This window comes from Spermophilus citellus (genome assembly GCF_964194105.1).
Source record: "Spermophilus citellus genome assembly, chromosome: 2".
In the NCBI taxonomy this organism is placed as follows: domain Eukaryota; kingdom Metazoa; phylum Chordata; class Mammalia; order Rodentia; family Sciuridae; genus Spermophilus; species Spermophilus citellus.
In genome coordinates, this window is record NC_138183.1 from 128,246,467 (window position 1) to 128,259,584 (window position 13,118).

A 13,118-nucleotide genomic window follows, 5' to 3' on the forward strand; every position below is an offset into this window, starting at 1 on the left:
TTCATATAATTCTGCACGTTTACATGTAGGCATAAGTGCACAGGCAGTGTCAAGATTAAAGGTGTTTCTGTGTCAGGCTGACTCCACCGAGCGAGAAGAACCAATACCTCACAGTTCAAGTCCAGGGGACCTGGAGGTCCTTTTCTGCGCTTGCGCAATAACCGCGGGTTTCCCCCAACCTCACCGCCCCCCGATCCCGCCCTGAGATCGTGCGGCCCCGCCCACTTCCCCAGCCCGGCCGTTCGCGCAGAGCATTGTGGGACACAAACAAAGTGCCCCCAAACAGGCTGGAGTGAGCCGAGCGGCAACGGCGGCGGCGCCGGCCCGCACGCGCGCGGCGGCGGCTCCCTCCCAACCTCCCCCTCCCCTTCCCTCACTCCCCTTCCCCTTCCCCACCCCGCCCCGCCGGGAAAACGCGAGCCGTCGCCGCGCTCCCCAAACTGCCGCCTGCCCTCGGCCAACCGCCCCAACGGCCGCTCGCGCGCGGCTACCCGCGCCCCCTCGCTCCTCCCCTTAGGCCCCTCCGGGAGCTGGAGGTGCTTTCCTCGTCTCCGCCTCGCGCTCTCCCACCTCGCAGGCACGCCGGTGGGCTCTGCCGCCATGCCCCAGCCACAGGCTGCTCACGGGCCTAGGCGCGGCGGCCCGAGATAGGGTGCCCTGAGCCTCCCGGGGGAGGAGAGGGAGCCAGCCGCGCGCTCCGCCCCCTCCCCCCGGGCTGTCGCCGCCACCGCCGCCGCCACCTCGCCGCCTCAGCCTGGCGGGGAGGAGCAGCAGCAGGCCTCCGGGCCCCGGCACCGCCGCCCGCAGGTAATGGGGAAGGGAAGGCGAACGGGAGGATGTCTAGCCACTGCGCGCCGCTGGTGCACTGGGGTGCTCCCGCCTGGGAAGTGCCACCACGCGTCGCCCACCTGGGCGCAAGAGGGAAAGGAAAACCTGGTCTCTGACCCGCATCCGCGCCGGGAGACACTCCTCAGGGTCCCCCCAGTGACATTTAATCCTTCAGGAAGAAGGCTGGCCTTGAGCCCAGCAGTCCAGGAGCAATTACCCCGATCTTTAAGGGGTACTTATTTGTAAGCTTATCTGCCCAATACCAAACCCAAAGCAGGCGGAGGTGTTAATCCCTCTCACCTCACCTGGTCGACCTGCAAGCCTAAGACCTGTTTGTTGGCTCCTCTCCCCTGCTGCTTTTTCTCTTAATAGTTGAAAGAAAAATATGGCACTTATTTAAAAAAGAAAAAAAAAATGCAGACATCTCTTTTTCTTCCTTACCTGAGGATCACTCTACATCTGATCATTTTACTGCCAGTCTAACCAGAAAAAGGGATTACCTACAAGTGAAATGAGTTCGTTAAAATTGATGAAAAGCAATTTGCATGTTTGTAAATTGTATGAACCTTAACCAGAATTTAGTATAAAAGCCAATGACCGTGTACTTTTTTTGGAACTTATAGAAATGAAGAAAAAACTTATTTTCGATTTCAACATATAAGTAGATTATCCGTTGAGGTTAGGGAAAAAAACTCTCCTTAACTTCCACTTATTTTCTTAGTGTTTTGTTTGAAGATAGGCTAATACTAATACCAAAACCAAACCATACAGTATAATAGATACCAAAGAGTTTGGATTGGTAGGGATTTGACGATTTCCTTTTCCTAGGGTTTCAGTGGAATTATTAAATTTTTTTAAAAAAAATAAGAGTCTTCATTTTTTTCCCATTACTTTGACTTCGAGGGGATATTTAATTTTATCTAATGTAGTTTCCCCTTTTCATGGAATGTGAAAGTAATTAATCTTTTTCAGTAGCCTTACATTTAAGGATGATTACACCCATTAATTATGAAAGTTGGATTTACTTATTTGTGCAACAGGGCTAGGTTTTACTTATGTAATCTTTAATTCTCAGAACGATCCAATGATGCAGATTTGTTACTTGAATTTTACAGATGTAAAAGAAACTTAGTAATGTTAAGTAATTTGCCTTAGGTCACAGGAGTAGTAAGAGCTGAGATTGAAGCCCAGATATAATTCCAGTGTAGGTGTACTTTCCTCTGTACCTCTCAGTAGAGGTATAGTTTCTTTTAACTTTGTCATGAAAATTTTCCGTTTTATAGAAGTTGGGGTGGGGGGATACATGAATACCCCAGAACCTAGATTCAGTGATAAACATTTTTATCATGTTACCCTCTCTTTCTTTCCCTGTTATGTGTTGTGTAACCATTCCAAAGTAAGTTGGACACGTCTCCACCTTTAAATATTTCAGCATTTTCTAAGAATATATTCATCTACTAACCCTGGTCAGTAACAGTACCTATCAAATAGCTTATTCAATTAATGTATTCACATTTCCTCAATTGTTCCAAAGTGTCTTTGAGCTCCCCCAACCCTTCAAGATTTTGTATTTGGTGATTAAGACTAGTCCCTTCTGTAAAAAGTATAATACTTACTCTTTCATTTTCCTGACATCTACCTGACCAAACCAGATGTATAATACACCCACATTCTGGACTGCCCATGTCCCAGTGGTGTTATTTCATTTATTCCTCTTTCCCCTTGAAATTTCTGTTAACTGGAAGTTTGATCTTAAGAAAAGCTTGATTAGCTTAAAGTAAAACTTTCTTTGGCAAGAGTATTTGATAGGTAATGCTGTGTACCTCAGGTTGCATCATATAGGAAATATATAATGTCAGATTGCTACACTGTTAATGATGTTAAATGTGACCAGTTGATTGAAGTGGTGACTACCAAATCTGTTGTAAAGGTGTGTGGTTTGTCATTTTGTGGTTAGTATGTAACTGAAGAGTAATACTTTGACCCCAAGCAAATATCCTATTTCTGACTACATTTTGCTTAATAATATTTAGCATCCATTAATTGCTTTTGCTTAAATCAGTTTATTGGTATTTCTCTGTAGGAAAGATTTACTCCATAAAGTGGGAATAAGCTAAATTTTCTTGTAAAAATGCATATTAAATGCTTGCTTTCATCACTTCAGTATTCAGAGTAAAGAGCTGAGAAAATAGTCGCCCCCATGGTGGCAAATAGATTTTCTTTAGTATTTTTGGAAAAGATACTACTATGGATTTGTGGGGGGGTTATTTTTTTTTTCATTGTTTTAGAACCATTATGATCCTTTCTCTTTTGAGTGACCAAATTGTCCCAAATTTGATAGTAGAAACCCTTTCAAGCTGGCTGCTGGCACAAGATATCACATGCTTCTTTTGTACTTTGTTTGCCCCACATCTGGCAAGGGCTGTTTATTCAAGGTGTCTTGGGTCTTTTTAGTGAGAAATAGCACATAGAAACCAAGATCTGTGTATTTGGCATATAGAGTGCTGCTAAGGTGTCATTTCTTCTAGGCCCTTTGAGAAGAAAGAACTAAGAAATGGTTTTCTGCTTGTTTGTTTAATCAGAATTTCATAATGATATATCCTATTCAAATTTAGCATAGCAGAATTTTTCTTCTTTGATTCTGTTTTTGTCTTTTTGTATTAAAATCTTGCTACCAAATTAAATTAATATGCTTATTTGCTTTCTACTGTATACGTAAAATCATTTTTAAATTACAATACTTGTACTGCTGCTTCTGAGTGAAGTTGGGGATTTTTTTTTGCATTTTTTTTTTTGTCCCTGAAATATATTACACAAAAGATGTGTAATCAGTACTATTTCCAAAGTCACTTAAAATACTTTTCTCTGGTCATACTACCAACTTGATATGATTCATTGGTTTCATATTTTTTGGGGGGGGGTTATTTTTGAATTTGTAAAATATATACACAGCTCAAAAATCAAAATAATGTTTCCAATTATACTTTTTAAAAAATTTACTCAAATTAGGTGAGTTTTTTTCTTCAGATTTTAATACAAAATTTATTTCTTGCATAGTCCATCAGCAAGTTAGATCAAAGAGCTGTCAGATTATTTTTTTAGAGCATTAATTATATATAGTATTTTGATCATTTTGACAATAGTACATGCAAGAAATTTGATTTCAATCCCATTTCTCCCCCCTTTTCCTTTCCCTCCTCCCTCCCTCTCTTCTGCTGACCTTCCTTTCACTCATTTATTTTTGATTGGTATTTTCTGCACACGTGTTCGTGCGTGCGTGCGTGTGTGTGAATACATACAGGTAATTCTTGGTTCATTTATATATGTATGTAACAAGCTATTATTTAATTTGTTCCATAGTTCTACCCCTTTCCCTTCTTTCCTTTCTCCTCCTTGTTCTCCTTCAAATTAGTTTTTTAAGGTAAAATATTCTTTTCTTTTGCCATACTCCTTTTAACATCTACTTGCATATTTTAATTGTAGAAGGATGAGCCATAAACAAGGTATAAAACTTAAAGCCATATAGTAGTGCTTTTAAATTAGATTCTGATTCTTCTGGCAAAGAGAAAGCATAAAGACTAATCTTTAGAAGTTAGAGAAATAGATTTCATGCTTTTGCAGATGTCATGTTTTAAATAAAAATTCCATAAAAGTAGAACTGCAACTTTTACTTTGCAATCAGGTCTTTAAAGAGACATGTTAATTGGTAGAGGTTTTATGAATCCATATACTTTTATGCCACACAACAAAACTGGTACACATATGTTAGCTGCAAAAATAAAGGCATTTAGATGTGTGATCAGTGAAGATAACACATTTTGTTTGGAATGAACCAAATTTGATAGAAATCACAATTATATGGTCTCAGATACTATGTTCAGATGCTTTTAAGAGGGAGCACTGGTTGTCTGAAGCAGGCAGAACACAGTTTATTGACCTCCTGTCAACCACCTGATGAAAAGCCCACAGTGTGAATGTATTCTGTGTTCATCATCACTACTTTCAGTACCAGAATGAGCATCTGTTTCCTTCAGGGAGTAGAATGGGATGATGGAGAATACATGTGCTTTATACCTATTCACCCTCATTCTGTCTTTAATCTCAGTAATATAGACACACCAAGATTGTTGGAATAAATAAGGTGATTTTAAAAATGGTACAAACATTTACAAGGGTGTGTAGCCATGCAGAAGCTAAAAAGCCTGTGTGGTTGACTAAAATATAGTGATGATGATAATTATATTTGTTGTGCCTTTCCTATAAACCAGGTATGCTAAACATGTTATACATTATTTCAGTTAAATCTCGCATTAACCCTTCCATATTGCTACTAGTATCTTATCATGCGAGTAGGGAAAGTGATACTTCGAGTAGATTAAATGACTTGCCCAGGGTATCTCATCTAATAAGTAACCAACTCATGTTTCAAACTCAAGTTAGCACTTGGCTGCTATCTACACCTCACACTAAATGTGACAAGTTGTAAAATTGAATATATTTCAATCACGATGAATAGGAACCACATAACTGATGTTTATTCTGTAGGAAAACTGAGATCAATCGTTTGTCGTGTGTATTACACATATTTATGTTTTCCCTTCTAAGATATATGAGAGTTCCTGGTCCCCTGCTACAAGAACTGCATTTTAGATCACATTTTAATAGATTTTTTAAAGTATCAAAAAATAAAAAGTAAAGTAACAAAAATCAAGATGAATTGATGAAGGGGTAGATGAGTGATAAGACAAGTAGGGTATAATAGAATGTAAATAATAGCATATAGATATGGTTGTTTAGGCATAACAGTATTGACAGCTGTTTAAAACTCAGTAACAGTCAATGTCCTGTATTCTGTCAGCAATTATCCTCTGAAACTCCTAGTAAGTCTTGCTAGCCTTATAAAGAATAAAACAACTTTGTCACTGAAAAGACTGTTGTAAAAGGGGTTCCCTCATTAACTTAGGAGACTCCTGATTAATTAGGCTCCTTCCAACGATAATTTTTTATTACCTCTATAAATATTACATGTATTGAAAATAATTTTCCCTTGTGGTTTCCTGACATTTTGACTGCTGTTAAATAGAGTGTACTCTAAGCTTTACAATGGGATATTTTTGCTTTAAATGCCACTGTATTTACTACAAAGCAGAGTTGTCACATCTAAGAACAGTTGCTTAAAATTTATCTCCTGTTAAGCTGAAAGTCACGTTAGTTTTTCGTTATTCTTCACCCCATTTTAGGACATGAGCAGGAAATCTTGAGATTTCTACTCATATATTCTAAAAGAGCAATTGTATATGTGCTTTTAAAAATACAAAGCAACATTAGAGTTATATTGCACTCTTATTTCATGAAGTATTACATTAATTTCTTCACTAACACTATCATTAGTGCCTAGAATATTCTTGGCTAGCACATTTTTACTTTACTTATTCTGGAGTAAACTACTAACTTGTCGTGGTATCTCATATTGATAACTGTTTTGGGAGAGTAAAAATGGGTAGATAGAAGTTCATTCTTAGTTTCTCATTATTCTTAGAAAGTATCATTTCCCTTTTTTTCCCCCCACATTAAATATTCTTCCATTTTAAATTTTAAACTTCCATTGGCAACTTACAAAAGTTTGATACCCAGCCTTTTTTGCAGTTTCAATATTCTGGTACTTTAAATAAAATTTTTAAAATTCTGTTACTTTACAATATTGCTGTCTTGCTATATGTATTTTGACTATTTTAATAGCCAAAGGATATTGCTATTCTTTTTTTTTAAACAATATCTTGATTTTATTTTTATGTGGTGCTGAGGATCGAACCCACTGCCTTGTCCTTGGTAGGCGAGCACTCTACCTCTGAGCCACAACTTCAGCCCTGCTATTCTTTTACAGACATTAAATTGTATATATTTTTTATGCTGAAGTGATTTGCTGTTGATTAGATAATGATAATTTATGGATGCGTTCATCATCACACATCTTGGGTAACATCTAGAGAAGACTATGCATCTCTGGAATCAACTTTTTATGAAACTACTACCCTCTTATTTCTGAAAATAACTATATAATTTCTTTATTAAATTATTTCATCTTACTTAGATCTTAACCTAAGTATCTTGATCCTCACTTATTCTTGGCAAACAATCATACTTAATACATTTTATAAAATATTTTGTGTTCTTCGATTAATAAAATTGAAATATCCTTTGGCCCAAAGAAAATAAGATCTGAGAGTTTCCAGGAACTTAGACATATTGCAATTGTTTTCTTTTTACTGGTGGTATTTATTGATTTATTGATGTGCATGTAAGCATTCTTCCACTTTTAATTTTTTCTCCTTTTTATATTTCAGCTACTTGGGGTCCCCCCCCCTCTTTGTTTTTCTTCCTTTCTACTTTGGATCCTCCCATTGCTCATTTCCCTTTTGTGACTTTCCATTAATGTATGAAGGCAGTTTCTCTTATCTTTGGTGCCTTTTACATTATGTACAAACCATACTTCCATGAGAATTATTTTTATTTACAGGAACCATTGTCTCTTATCTTTTGCCCCACCTAGTGGTGTTTCTTCCTTAATTCTTTCTACTTTCCTTAATTAGGTTTACTTAGCTTTGTTTTGAGAAGTTATGTAGCATAGTGGTAATACAACAAACAGCAAACCTGGCTTCAATACTGACTTTAAATCTGTTACTTACTAGTTGTCTGACCTCAAGCTCTTCCTTTTTTGGGGGGTAGGGTGGGTACCAGGGATTGAACTCAGAGGCATTTAACCTCTAAGCCACATCCCCAGTCCTTTTTTTCTATTTTATTGAGAGACAAGTTCTCTCTTAGTTGCTTAGGGCCTTGCTAAGTTGCTGAAGCTGGCTTTGAACTTGCAATCCTCCTGTCTCAGCCTCCTGAGCCACTAGAATTACAGGCATGTGCCACCATGCCCAGCTTCAAGCCGTTCCTTCTCTTTTGTGGTTTATTTTTCTTACAGGTAAAATATCTCAAAATGGCATAATATCTCTGAAAGGTTATTGGTGGGGGGGTGCGGGAAGGGCGGCCTGGGGTTGTGGCTCATCTGTAGAGCACTCGCCTAATAAAAGTAAATAAACAAAATAAAGGTATTGTGTCCAACTACAACTAAAAAAAAGTTATGTGAGAGCTAAGGTGGTGGTGAACGCTTGCCTCACACAAGTGAAGCACTGGGTTCTATCAGCACCACATGAAAATAAATAAATAAAATAAAGGTGTTGTGTCCATCTACAACTAAATATATATATATATATATATATATATATATATATATATGTTTTAATTATGTGAAAATTTGTTTAATATGTAAAAAGTCCTTAAAACAATGCCTGACACATTGAGTTCCATGTAAGTATTAGCCAGTAATATTATTATTGCTTTTAATAAAAAATTCAAAGCCATTGATTCTTTTTCAACCATTTATTGAAATACAACTTAAAAGTTATAGATTATTGCCACTAAAAAATTTGGATTTCTAATTTCATTTGGGTCTTTAGTGCCTCCTAGCTATCCTTCGGTTTTTTTTTCCTCCACACATTATTTTTCAGATTTCATTTTCCTCAAAATTTAACTCTATCCTCCCTTCTCAACTATCCACTTCTACCTCTAACTTCAAAGAGAAACAATGCTATCAAATAAGAACTTCTACTACTTCTCACTGTGGGAAGAAGTGTTTCATTGTTGCATTTTCCTTGCTGAAAAATGATACCAATCTCAAAATTTTATGTAAAAATTAAATTATTTAACATGTAAAAAAGTACTTAAAGTAATGCCTGCACACACAACCTTTTTTCTCTCCATCACTAGGTATCCTCTTGTTTTGGGTTAATCATTTCATGTTCTGAATCCCATTTTCTTCTACCTATCCAGGGACCTTTTACCATGTAGTAACACATGTTCCCTGCATCTTTAATTTTTCCCTCTTTTCTGAGTCTATTCTAATAATAATCAAACATATTCTCTGCATATTTACCATAATAATATGTATATATGTATTTTTTATTTGTTTGGGGGAATGAAAGATCATTTCTATTCAAATATCAGTATATTTTAAAATCCTACTAAGCTAAGCTCCCAGTTAACCCCGTTGCTCTGTCTTTAGAACCAGAGTACTTCAGATTGAATTATTCGGGCCCACAGTTTTCACTTCTTCATTTCTGTGTATTCTTTGTCAATTGAAATATTGCTTCTAACTCTACTTCTACTCCCTTGTGTGCTATTATAAGGTCATCAGTGACTCCTTTGTGGCTATATCAAATATCTTTATATGTTGATGGTTTATATCTTTGAACTATCAACATTTGACCCTGTCAATCACCCCTTGAAACATCTTACACCCTTAATTTCTGAAATGTCTTACTATCCTTGTTTATTCTGTATATCTTTTTCACTATTCTGTCCTCCTTTTTTTCCCCCTCCTTTATTTTACCTCTTGATCTGTTTAGCGAAAGGTTTATCAGTTTTGCTTATTTTTTTCAGAGAACCAAGGTTTGGCTTTAATTTTTTTCTATTATTTTAGGTTCATTTTGTTCTTTTATTAACTTCTTAAGATAGAAGTCTGGACCACTGTTACTTTTTTTTTTTTTTAATTGTGATGAAACACACACAAAATTTACCACCATAACAGCTTTTAAGGGTACAGTTCAGTAGCTTTAAGTACATTTATATTTCTGTACAACCATCATTACTACCCATCTCCAGAACTCTTTTCATCTTTCAAAACTATATATAATTCAAGCCTAGTGCAGTGATACGGGCTTGTAATCCCATCTTTGGGACACTGAGGCATGAGGATCCCAAATTCAAGGGCAGCCTGAGCAACTTAGCAAAACCCTGTCTCAGAAGTAAAAAGGGCTCCCAGCAGCCTGGCATGCCAAGGCAGGAGTATCACAAGTTCAAAGCCAGCCTCAGCAATTTAATGAAACCTTATCTCTAAATAAATTATAAAGGAGCTGGGGATATGGCTCAGTAGTTAAGTGCCCCTAGGTTCAATACCTGATACCAAAAAAATAAATAAAAGGGGATAGGGGATGTAGCTCTATAATAGATCACTCCTGGGTTTAATCACTAAGTACCACAGGGGAAGAAGAAAAAACATTATGACCCCATTAAACAATAAGATTCTAGTGTCCTCTCTACATCCCCAAGTATCTACTACTCTCTTTATGAATTTACTTTAGGTGTATTATATAATTGGAATCATGTTAACATTTATCCTTTATAACTGCCTTTTCACTTCGCATGATACCTTCAAGATTTATTCATTTTGTAGCATCAGAATTTTTCCCTTTTTAAGGCTGAGTAATAGTCCATTAGTATGCTCCATGTTTGTTTATCCATTGGATCTGTTCACAGACATTTGAGTTACTTTTGGCTATTGTGAATAATGCTGCCTTTATATAATTGTACAAAGATTTCATATTCCTGCTTTCAGTTCCTTGGAGCATATACTCAAGTGGAGTTGCTAGATCTTATAGTAATTCTATTTTTTTTTTATTTTATTTTTGGTACTGGGGATTGAACCCTGCCTGGGTCACTTAACTATTGAGCTATATCCTGAGCAGTGTGTGTGTGTGTGTGTGTGTGTGTGTGTGTGTGTGTATGTATTTTTTAAGACATGATTTTGCTAAGTCATTAGGACCTCACTAAATTGCTGAGGTTAGTTTTGAACTTGTAATCCTCCTGCCTCAGCCTCCTGAGTTGCTGGGATTACAGGAATGTGCCACTGGACCCAGCTATTTTTTAAGGAATGCAATAAAAGGAAATTCTGTTAGTCTAATGTTGATAATTTAATTTATTAACTCTAGTTAAGTCTTAATCTCTCTCAAAGCTCTGAACTTATTTAATTAGGGAAAAGATTAAAATATTTGATTGAAAACTGGCTAGTTATGGCTGGGAATGTAGCTTAATGTTATAGTGTTTGCTTAGCATGCATGAGATTTGATCTCTAGCACTCAAAACAAGGAGTAAAAGTGGCTAAAGTGATACTTTAAAACTCTGGTAAAGTTTTCCACTTAATTCTCCCTGAAAACTTAAACACTTAAGAAAGACTGTTGGGATGTAAACCATCATCAAATAAAGATTGTATACACTTTTATTTATGTTTAGATAAAGAAAAGGCATGTTCTCAAATATGAGTTCTCATGTGAATCCATTCTGAAAAGTGGTTCTTTCACAGAAAAAGAGCCATTTTTTTGTTTGTTTGTTTGTTTGTTTTTTAACTTAGATTGAGAACAGGGTACATATTAGAACAAAACTTAAAATATAAAGTACAGCTATATTTGTAAAGAATAAAACTTGATTGTAAAGAAAAAAGTAGAAACATCTTATTTTGATTTTCTGGAAAATTAAAGTATGATTGAGTTAACATTTGCTGGTTTCGATGCACTTTCATAACATCTTCCCTGGATTTTAACATGAAGTTTTAACTTCAAGTTATTAATGTGATTAAACACGAAGTAATATGTGTTTATTTTTGGAATATTTATATTCCAATAAATATAAGCTCCATTAAAAAAGTAAGCCCCATAAACCACAAACACTTTTTGAGCATTTTACAAATATCCGCTCTGTTGTAGGAAGTTACAAAATACAGGCAGGACCCAGCCTCTCCCCTCAAGTTGAATGTGGGTTTTGAGGAGAGCAAGATCTGCAAACAAATCATTGATCACCTGTTACACAGAAATATTGTACTGAGGATAGAGTAGTGATTATTTTTAGAATCACTGCACTGTAATAAGTAATGTTATTGGTAAGTATAACACATGTAAATGATGTAGAAACAAATGATTAAGAACCTCTGCTGGTTTGTCTTCACAAGGGCCTATACACAAATGTTCATAGCAGCTTTATTTGCAGTAGCCCAAACTGGAAACAACAGTTTGTCAACAGTTAAATGACAAACAGATTGTGATACATCCATTCAGTGAAACAGTCCTCAGGAGTAGAAAGGAACAAAAAAAATTCTTAAGCCCATGTTGTGGGCAATATGGATGAATCTCATAGTAATATCAAGTGAAAGAAGTATGAGTATTGCATGATTCCTGTATATAAAGTTCTAGACCAATGCAGTACTGTAATTTGCTACTTGGAAGTCTGAGGCAGGAGATTGGCAATTTAGCAAGACCCTGTCTTAAAATTAAGAAAAAAAAAAAAACAGGAATGGCTTGGGATTTTAACTCAGTGGCAGAGTGCCTCCCCAGTACTGCCAAAGAAAGAGATGGAGGAAGGGAATTCCAGCTAATCCAAAATGACAAGCAAATTGATGATTTCTGAGGAGGAGCAAAAAGGAGACATTGCAAAGAAGCACAAAGAAACTTATAGGGATCACAGAAATGTTCCCTATCTTGATTGTGGTGACGATATATATGTCCTGACCTTTTTAAAGAATATATTGCTGGGAACCCAGGTATGGTTGATTTCATAAATATGTTGGAATTATCCTTGGAGAGACAGGGCAAGTACTCCAGTAAACTTAAATTGGTAGTATGTCAAATGATCCTGACAGAACTACTACAGGAATTCCATGGAGGGAAAGGCAATGTGGTATAACAGTAATATTAAGACAGTGTTTAATTATAGAAGTCTGAGTTTGAGTACCTATTAGGCCGCTTCTTTTCTCTGATCTTTAGTTTTTTAAATGTATTTCATAAGACTTTTAAAATCCAAAGAAAATACATTTGAAAATACATTTTAATCTGAAAGGAATATAATAAATGGAAAGCACTGGTGATATCTCATGTTGAAAAATAACAAAATAGAGTAGAATTTAACCTGTTGAGAGTAATAAGGAAAGAATTCCAGAGGTGAGGAAGTGGATAATAGTATATTGAGAGAATGATGAGTCAAAGCCAATTTAAAGCAAAGAGTTTATATTGGAGAATAAGGGAGGGAGGGAAAGCGAGCCTAAAGCATCTAAAAGTGTAATAGAGCAGGGAGAAGATAAAAAGTGAGAAAGCTTAGCCACAGATACATTGTTGTTAGGAGCCTTGTAACCTTTGACAAATCACTTATTCTCTGAGGCTTAATTTCCTCATTAGTATAGTGGGAGATAATAGGCTTTTCTTAAGGATTTTGTATGTTGAAATCAATATTAAATAACAGCATTATGGAATATTATGAAATATATGAAATGTGACATCATGAAAGTGCTGAAATGTAACAAAGTCTGCGTGGTAACCAGGGCATAAACTAATAAAATATCTGGATTGAGATATTGCATTTTAGAGACTATCTAAATAATGTTGGCGGGTTAATTCCCTCTGGTAAAACTAAAGGTAAGC

At 36.4% G+C, this 13,118-nt stretch overlaps 1 protein-coding gene across 6 annotated transcripts in view; it reads left to right on the plus strand.

The window, feature by feature from the left end:
- The first annotated feature begins 252 nt into the window (after nucleotides 1–252).
- The window catches only part of ZBTB44 (zinc finger and BTB domain containing 44), a 73,320-nt gene continuing 60,454 nt past the window's right edge, over nucleotides 253–13,118 (plus strand). For 4 of the 6 annotated variants that reach the window (XM_081282542.1, XM_081282543.1, XM_081282544.1 and 1 more), the window contains exon 1: nucleotides 253–807. The gene's annotated coding sequence lies outside the window, so the exon portion shown is untranslated. The remainder of the gene's footprint in view (nucleotides 808–13,118) is intronic. The other 2 variants (XM_081282541.1, XM_081282546.1) reach the window with 2 other exon arrangements.